The 9,301-nt window shown below is 44.1% G+C and overlaps 1 long non-coding RNA gene across 1 annotated transcript; it reads left to right on the top strand.

Moving 5' to 3' along the window:
- Positions 1-1,097: 1,097 nt before the first annotated feature.
- On the top strand, positions 1,098-6,465 carry LOC103387243 (uncharacterized). Its single transcript, XR_522407.2, has 4 exons — positions 1,098-1,190; positions 4,946-5,125; positions 5,987-6,117; positions 6,192-6,465. It is a non-coding gene; the product is annotated as an uncharacterized LOC103387243 (long non-coding RNA).
- The last annotated feature ends 2,836 nt before the right edge of the window (positions 6,466-9,301 follow it).

Here is a 9,301-nt window from a genome sequence, read left to right as displayed (position 1 = left end):
ATGCTCTTCTTCTGCTGCCGCCTTTCTGGTTCAAGATGATTGCAGCTCTGAGAGATAGGACGGATGAAAGCATCCAGGTGGAAAGACAATCATACAGAAATCCTCTGTGTTGCTTTTTCATTATAGCAAAGCAACATGGAGTGGATGTAGCAGCCGCCGACTCTGAGCCCAGGCCTTCTTCCTCTGTTTGTTGGTGGTGGTGGTGGTGGTGGTGGGGGGGTTTAACACTGGATCTACCGATTGTTTCTTTATCAGCCGGACCTTGGGATTGATAGCTGTTAATAATCAATATGCTCTGCCCCAGGGGTGGGGGGGGTGGAGCGGGTGGGGGAGGCCGGGTCAGGTGCAGACAGATAGAGGTGGTGGTGGTGTGTGTGTGTGTGTTTAACACTGGATCTACAGTGTTTCTTTATCAGCCTGACCCTGTTATTGATAGCTGTTAATAATCAATATGCTCTGACCCGGGGTGGGGGGTTGGGGGAGGCCGGGTCAGGTGCAGACAGATAGACAAAAGTCATGCATAAAGGATAAAATGCTAAAATGCTTTCCCAAAGACTGGGTCGCGACCCTCAGGTGGGTCGCAAGATATTTATGAGTAATGTCTGATGACTTGGGTCACGAAGGTTTGTGACTTTTAAAATATGGGTCCCCAGAACAAAAGTTTGGGAAACACAGTTCTACGCCATCTATTGGGGAAACATGGGTATTGCAGGGAAAAGGCAGAAGTATAACGATGATATAAATAAATTATATAATTTGGAAAATTTTGGAGGGCTGGATTAAAAAAGCCTGATCTGACCTCTGACCTGTGACCTCTGTTACTGACCAACCTCTTAGCATTGAAGCCTCTAAGCAGGTGACTGCAGAAGCCACCACTGGAGATCAGCTCAGAGCAGGAGACTCACGCTGAGCGTTTGATGCAGGTTGTGGTTTAGGTTTAGAGCCAGAAGTAGGAAATAGTTAAAGTCCCAGCAATAAATTGTTGAGTTGTTGGTCAGTCAGTCAGTCAGTCAGTCAGTCAGTCAGTCTGTCTGTCTGTCTGCCTCTCCTCTAGGTTAATTAGCTTCATCAGACTCACCTGCTGTCCTGGGTGTGCACACCTCTCTCCTCCACTCTTTGTCTTTGTTGAGTCAGTGTGTGATCATGTGATCTGGTACTGGTGGTGTTTGCTGCACCTTCCTGTGCTCCAGGTGAGGTGCTTTGTTCTGTTTTTGTTCCTGTCTGGTCTGTGTTCCCTTGTTTCCTGTTGGATTAACTGGTTTATCTGAGGTTGGACTAACATCTCGAAATTGACTGGAGGTATAATTTCAGGTATGAATTATTGTTTGTCTGTGTATTGACTGACTGGTGAACTGGTCCAGGGGGAATGACCTTTTCCACATAATAGTTGTGTAAAGTACACTGATGCATTGTCGCTGCACAGTTTATTTAAAATCAAAAGATTTGTGGTGAATCTGTAGGTTTGAACCCAACGAGTCATTGTCTTAAAATGGGTCAGTGTTGGATCTCAGAGGAAGAGGTGACAGCTCAGAGAGCCTGAAAAGTCAGCGTCTCAGGTCGAGCAGATGGATTAAACTACATGTCGAGAAGGTTGTTAATAATTAAGAGGAACTCAGAACATAAGCTGCTCCCCGTTGTGCACTCGACTGTACAGAGCCTGAAAAGGAGGAGAAGTGGATGAACGGTGAGAAGTGCTTATAAAATATAGACACCGAGAGAAAAACAGGCCGAGAAGGTTAACAGGAAATGGGCATTCATGGGTTTAATGATGCAGGAGTCATGTGGCGTCGCAGAAACAATATTCATCTCATATCGGCAGACTGTGATTTGGCGAATAAACAGTAGCGTTGAACTGTTTTCAACAAAGTAACAAGTGACCTTCTTTATTTCACTAATTACTTACCAGTTATTTAGTCTGCCGTTATGTTAGAGGTGGGAAATATGGACAAAATAAGTGTCGGTTATTTAATCACCCTAAAGAAGTATGGGTTACATTACTTGATATGGACAGAATACTAATGGAAATACTCATGTTGGTTTGAAACAAATGGTACTGGGACAACATTCTCCACAAGGAACTTTTACTGACCATGAGCTGAAAAGAAAAGAAATAACTACAAAAAAAAAAAAACTCAACTCAGTACATAGAGTACTTTAATCCATACTTGCGTTGTAGGCCGTAGTTTGTACAGTCTGTGATAGGGCGGTATTTAAGCAGATTGTCCTGAGCAACGTCAGGACTAAATATGATCATGTCAGGCTCAAACATGTGACACCGACTTCATGTCAGTGTCTCATTATTTATTAAAAAAGAAACGACGTCCCTCCCTGTATGTGTGTATCTTCACCACAGAAGTGGAACACCTATGAATGCAATCCCTAATGGCTGCTGCGATGTATGCATGATTTCACGCCTGTTAGGGCAGCTATTCTGAGAGCAGCAGCTCTGATTACTGTCCCGGCGCTGATGTTTATTCCTAACGAGCTTCGAAACACGAGCTGACGCAAAAATCCAACGTAAAATGACAAATCAAAGAAGCCATTACTCAGTTAATGGTTTTCATCTGTTTGTCAAAAAAATTCTAATACAGATTGGCCTGTAACAATTTTGAAATCAGAACAAACATCTAATATTTGACCGACCAGGTTTTCATCCAGCTCTAGTTCATCTGAATTTTAGAAGAATCCGCAGGTTGTGAACTGGTGACATTAGAACTGAAGTAGGAATTCTCTGATGGAAACACTGTTTGCAGAAGTATTTAGACTTGAATGGAGAATATGTAGAGAAATAGAATAGTAATTTCTGTAAATAAAGATTTAGTCCAATTGAACATTTCAACTCTTGTTGTGTTGAACCAGAAAGCTGTGATCTTCACTGTCAACTTCAAACTCTGTCAATCTTCTGTGTCTGTTTTTTTTAATTTTTTTTTATTTTTTCATATCGTCTGGAGACGTTCGGTGTTCATCTCCCTGAGCGGCTCTATGATCAGTGTTACATGCTCTGTTTAACAAATGACGGCAGGGTTTTTTCGAGCGGCCTCCGTTGAAGCCCAGGCTCCAACATTAAGATTTTAGAATCTGCTGCTGACAACAGAGCTGTTTGGTATTCCCTCAAGCCCCGCTGAAGACCAGCATAATCCAAACTAGTGGAGGGAGCAGCACTCCACGGCTGGGCGGACTGGCCGACCGGCTCTGGTGCTCAGCTTCAAAGAAGCGCCTGCAGGCATTGTTTCTAATATTGTCTCAGAGTCTGTGTTTTCCACAGGACCGCTGATGCATGAGTGTCCTGGAAAAACACAGGGAACACATCAAAAGTGCTTTTGAAGCACAGGGTGTGTGTGTTTTTTTCTTCTTCTTCCTTCTTTTGTCAGCCCACAAGTAAATGTTTCCATCTGAAGACGACAATTTTGCTTTATTTTTTTTTTTTCTTCAACTTGCCTCTGGTTCATATTGAAATCGTCTGATTGGAGCGTAAGAAAGACGGGGAGAAAGTGTCCCCGTCATGAGTGTCATGAGCGGGTCAGCTAATTTCTGTCCAAGCACTGTGGAGTGACATAGCACATGAGTGTGTGTGAGAGTGTGTGTATGGTTCATGTCCGCCTGGTCAACTTACACCAAAACAACAGCGAAGAGGAGGAGGATGTGTCCAATCGTGTCGTCATCCTCCCTCCTCCCTCCGCGGCCTCACTTACTACCGAGAACAGAAGTTGCGTGCAGTAGCATCACGTAACACAGAGGCTGGATGTTGCAATGACTCTGTAAACAGCTGCAATTGTCAGTGCAGGCAACACTCACTGTAGTAGTAAACACGAGGCACCTGAAACTTCGGTGGTCAAAAAGTTTTCAGACAACATGACAGCGATGTTTGATCTGATGTCACTGAGACACGACGTGCACTCGCCGAAACACACCAGAAAGATGAAGAACAAATCTGCTCTGTATCCAGACAACATGAACCCAGTGGAACCTGCAAGACCACTTTGTTAAATAAGAAAAGGACAAAGTTTCCATAGAAGTCATGGACCAGAAGTGGCCCTCGGCCCAGGAGTTTGAGACACCTGTTGTAGAGTGTACGCTACATTATATTCGTACAGTGTATGTGTGTGTATTTTTTAGTTGTATTTTTGACGCCTGCTGCCCCTTTTACCCTGTGTATGTCACGTCACAAAGAGCTGTACACACACACCACTCCAACAGGAGGGGGCAGTTAGTGAGCTCAGGACCCATTTGTCACTCTGGCAGGCAGGCAGGCAGGCTTCCCCGTCTCTGGCTTGGTGGCCTGGTTTCTGCATGGGGGCAGAGCATCTCCCTACATGCGCTGCCTAGTAACTGTCAGATCTGCACTGGGATTTATGCAAATTGGCAGGCGCGCGCTGCTAGCGGGTCAGCGACGTTTTGTGCTAAGACCATCAATAACGGCAAACGCAGACAGGCGAGCATAAGCCAGGGGTACTGTACACTGGTGCTAATTACTGCAACAGAAAATCCACATTGAATAATTCACTCCAGTGTGATTTACACAGGAATAATAAATACTCCGCTATAAACGCCCAGGCAAACGATCGGTGTAAAATGCTGGAATTACATCCGTCTCTTTTCCTTTTTGCAGTTTATTGTGTTAGATGTGATGATGATGATGGTGATGATGATGGTGATAATGTGTAGACAATTTTTCTTGGCCACCAGAAGTGTACGGTGATGCAGCAACACTGCCCTCTGTCTGCGTTTTCTCTTCAAGTTGTTCTTTCGCAAGTGGTGAGACCAGTGCTTAACAGGAGGAAATGGACCTGTTGGTGGTTTATAGTACTGCAGTTTAAAGGATGCAAGCTGCTGTTTGGGAAAAAAAAAGTTGGGAGGTTTGGGGGAGGGTCAATGGGGGCTCACGGCCAATCCTGAGATTTTTTTTTAGATAATTTATATTTCATCATTTTATGTTTTGGAGCAGATTCTTCCAACAGGTGGAGGAGGAGGAGGTGCGGACAGAGGCTGGAGGAGGAGGAGGTGGCAGCAGCGCCAGCAGGGCCCGGCTGTAATGACCCTGCCAGGCCGACACAACGCCCTCACCTGGGGGAGCAGCGTGGCCTTCAGATGACAGATGGAGGGCTGCTGAGGCAGCAGAGCTCAGGTGGGTTATTAGAGAACAGCTACTGGACCAACGCGGCTGCCAGTGTTGTTTGGCTAATGTGGTGAAATGACTGCCAAGACCAGGTCCACCACAAGTGGGAAACATTTTTACAAAGCTTGGGACACATTTACATTAAAAAAAAAATCATCAAAATAAAATTGCACCTCTAATATAAGACTAATCAGTATTTTTGGATTTAAAAAAACATTAGTTTAATTTTTTCAATTTTTTCAAATGAATATAATTAACAATTCATTTTGCACTTTTGTGAATTTAATTTCCAAAATTAATTTGGCTTCCTAAAATATAGATTCAACGTCCAGAATGTAAATACATTAAATATGTGTACATAATTTGAAAATTTTATCAAATTATAAGTTTTTTAATGTATCTCTCACATAATATTATTCTCCATTAAGCAAATTTTTTTCCTAGAATTTTTTTCTTCAGATTTTCTTTCTTCTTGTAAATTCTTCTTTAATTTAGAATTTTCTTTAAACTTAAACTAAAATAATTGACAATAATTACTATTGTGTTTTACATGAACCTCCAAGTGTCTTTAAAGCCAACGTTTTCACAACATTTTTGCAATCTGTTAGCAGTTAGCTGTTAACACCTCCCCCACTTCATCCAGTCTTCTCTCAGTCTTATCAACACATCTGACACACTCTCCTCCCACGGCGTGTGTGTACACACACTTCAGACTTCACATTCAAACCTCACCTGTCTACATGTGGCACCTCTCATCTCCCTGAACACGTTGATCAGACGTCTCATTTCAAACCGTTAGATCTCAGCGTGGAGACTCACTCTGCTTTGGTTTGTGTTCACTAAATGAAATAACTTTTTTTTTCCGTTCAGGAAATGAAGGCTCTTCAATCGTACGCCCCACGGCGTAGATTGATCAGCGGGCAAACTTTACTTGCACTGAAACAGAGAAGAAAAATAAGAACCAGGGAAGATGGATGGAGTGAGTGGAAAAAGTCAGAAAGGTAGGAAAGAGGATAAAGGGACGTCGATGTGTGTTGTCCATGAGCTGCCAAAAAAATACTTTAATGTAATGCAGGACAGGCACGATCGAGCTCCTGAAGGTTGGAACCGCAATTATGCCACTAAGGAGTCTCCGAGAGACAAGGTTGTATCGGCAAACAGACACGAGGAGCATTACAAAGCGTGTTCTGTATTCTGGGTGACACCGACACTCTGGGCAGACACCATCAGTCTTCTGGATGTCACTCAGTGCTACGTGTACGCGGCGACCGCAGTGATCTTCTGCGATGGTGTGTGGCGGGAAACATTTTTAATCGAATTAATCAGAGGGGAACTGTGATGATTATAAAAAAACTAAAAACCTTTTTTCTTGCTGTGATGATTATAAAAAAACTAAAAACTTTTTTTTTGTATATTACTGAAGCTTAAACACACCTGTGTTTACCTGTGACTAATCCTAATGATGGAAAAATGTCAACAAAAATGTGCAAATATGGAACCCGGGTGTATAACTCTGTCTGTACGTCTTAACAGAGACCTGCAGAACGTGTTGAGAGTCACTTTAGAAACTGCTGTTGTCCTCAACCCCATTAATCAGACCACGGTCCGTCAGTCGGCTCGTCGGCTGTAGACTCACTTACTGCCCTGCGGTCAGTGAGGCTGCTCTGATGGAAGCCGGGCGTCTGACCTGAAGTTGCCTCCACAAACACATGCTGGGTGTAGCAACGGTTTCTTTTCAAGCTTGAACTGCTCGAATTTTTTTTTGCCAGCAATGTGTTCAAATAACAACATGAGTATTAAAGCGTGTTATACGGTAATAGACCCAATGACTAGATGGGTGGTGGAATTATTATTATTATTATATATATGGATGTATTTGTACATCCATATATATATATAACCATAAAAGGTGAGGGAGAGACAAAAACAAGGGAGAGATGGATTTCGCTGGAAGTCGAACTCGACAGAAGGAGCTCCGATAACAAAAGCAGATGTGATGGGAGGACTCTGCCAGGGAGGGTTGATGTAACAGTTTGCTGGGTGTTTCTGGTTTTCATTTCATTCACCCCGTGCAAGCTGTGCTCTGTTGTCAGGGGAGTCGTTAATGTGTGTGCGTGTGCCTGTGTCTGTGTGTGCGCACACCTGAGCTTCTCAGTAGCAGAGGAAGAACGGTTGCCATGGACACAAAGGATTATTATAGGATGCTGCAAGCTGTCTGCGAGCATGTTGAAGAGGAATAAAATTAGTTGTGAAGAAAAGTTGTTTGTACAGCAGACGTGGTCTTTGTCTGAGGTCAACTTGAAAATCGTCTTGATCTTCAGATTCATTTTCAGGTAAATCACACGGTCATTTATACAGAATGTTATTTCACTAAAGTCCATCTCTTTAATGCGTTTTATACAGCGGTTCTCAAACTTTTTATACTCGGAACCACGTGAGAAAACATTGATCTCCAATGTACCACCATGATGACCAACATTAGAACATGGCAGCAAAGATCTCTGAGTACCACCATGATGACCACCACATTAGAACATAGCAGCGTAGCTATTAGCTGTTAGCTGTTAGCTTCCTATTTCATAATCTCATAAGTGACTACATAAGTGGCTACATATGTTTTTCTAAATGTTGTGCATGGTATGTTTATTCAATTGAAAATGTAAATGTGAAAAATTTCCCCCGCGTACCACTAGAGAGCGCTCGCGTACAACTGGTGGTACGTGTACCACAGTTTGAGAACCACTGCATTATAGACATTAAATGCTGTACAACAGCCACACACGCAGTAAATTGTGTTGCGAGTTGCGAGTACTTTCTGAGTCGACAAAGTCTTCACAAAATATCACTGTGACAACTTGAATGGAACAGGCTTCACGTGTGACAGACGGGAGATTAAAAGCCTCCAATCACTTGTTTACACCAATAAAGCCTCCTTCTGCTGCACTGCTGGCCTTTTACGCTGAGGATTCAGCACGACAGCGTGTGCTTTTGGAACTCCGAGCACTTTGATTACACTTGCAGCCGAGCCTGCACTACCTCCTCTTCTGCCAGAATCGGCTTTAAGTGCTCACAAAAAATAAAGTAGTGACAAACTCTGCGTCTCGGCTCCAGTCGGAGTAAAGTCTGTGTTCAGGCGCTTTGTTCCGCCGGAGATGTATCGAAGTTAATTGGGACAAAATGGAAACCTCTTCTTCGTCCATATGGACCTTTGAGTTCCAATGAACACGGACCGACAGGAGAGGCTTCATGGCGGCCAACAGAGGGCACTGTGTCATTTAATTGCAGTCTACAAAAAACGCCATCAGAGGCTGGGAGCTGCAGATAAAGAAAGGTGGGATAATTATATCTAATTAAACTTGATGCAGCCTTCATCTTCAAAGCCTCCTACACAATTCAGTGGAAAATTAATCGGCGTGACGAGGGCCGTCGACAATTCGCCGCCAATAACTGGTCAAATTTTCCTTTAAGATTCTTTCCGAACACGTAAAAGAACAGACATAAAACGGTGTGTTTTAACGATCTCCTGTCCCGAGCTTCCTGTCTCTCCACACCTCCGTCCATCACCTGCCATGTTCTCCTCACCCCTCCCTCTCCACACTCCTACCATCACGCTCCCTCCTCCTGACCAGTAGGTGGGGCTGAGGTTAATCTAACGTGTCACTTAAAGCTGGATTGCTTTGACTCCTCTTCCTCCGTCTGTCTTTGATCTGGCTCTATGTAGATTATTAGGAAGAATAATCTTGTCGACGAAGACTCGACGCCCGCAGGTGCAGTAATTGTCCAGATGTGGCAGTGATTTGTCATCACTCCCGGCCTCACACACACACACACACACACACACACACACACACACCTGGAGCGTCTGCCGGTGTCGCGCTCGTTCTCATCGTCCGCCCGCGCCCTTCGAGACGTCATCGGCTGAGAGTGTGTGTGTGTGTGTGTGTATGTGTGGATGTAATCCTGCGGTGATACATGGTGACCTCCTGACCCCGGCTGCTCCGTGGCCCGCTCTGTTAGATGCTGTAACCTGGGCCTCTAATTGTAACTGACATTCATTTAACCACCAGGGCGACAACCTTCCTGCTGCAGGACTCACCGCTACAGTCTGGGAGCTGACTCTGACTGAGTGTGGGTTTAAGTTTGAGTGGTTATAATACAACAAACTGGACTCCCCCGCTGCCCCCC

This window comes from Cynoglossus semilaevis, chromosome 12 (assembly GCF_000523025.1).
Source record: "Cynoglossus semilaevis isolate Cse_v1.0 chromosome 12, Cse_v1.0, whole genome shotgun sequence".
Classification (NCBI taxonomy): domain Eukaryota; kingdom Metazoa; phylum Chordata; class Actinopteri; order Pleuronectiformes; family Cynoglossidae; genus Cynoglossus; species Cynoglossus semilaevis.
Note: the sequence above shows the minus strand (reverse complement) of the source record. Positions and strands in the feature narration are given on the sequence as shown.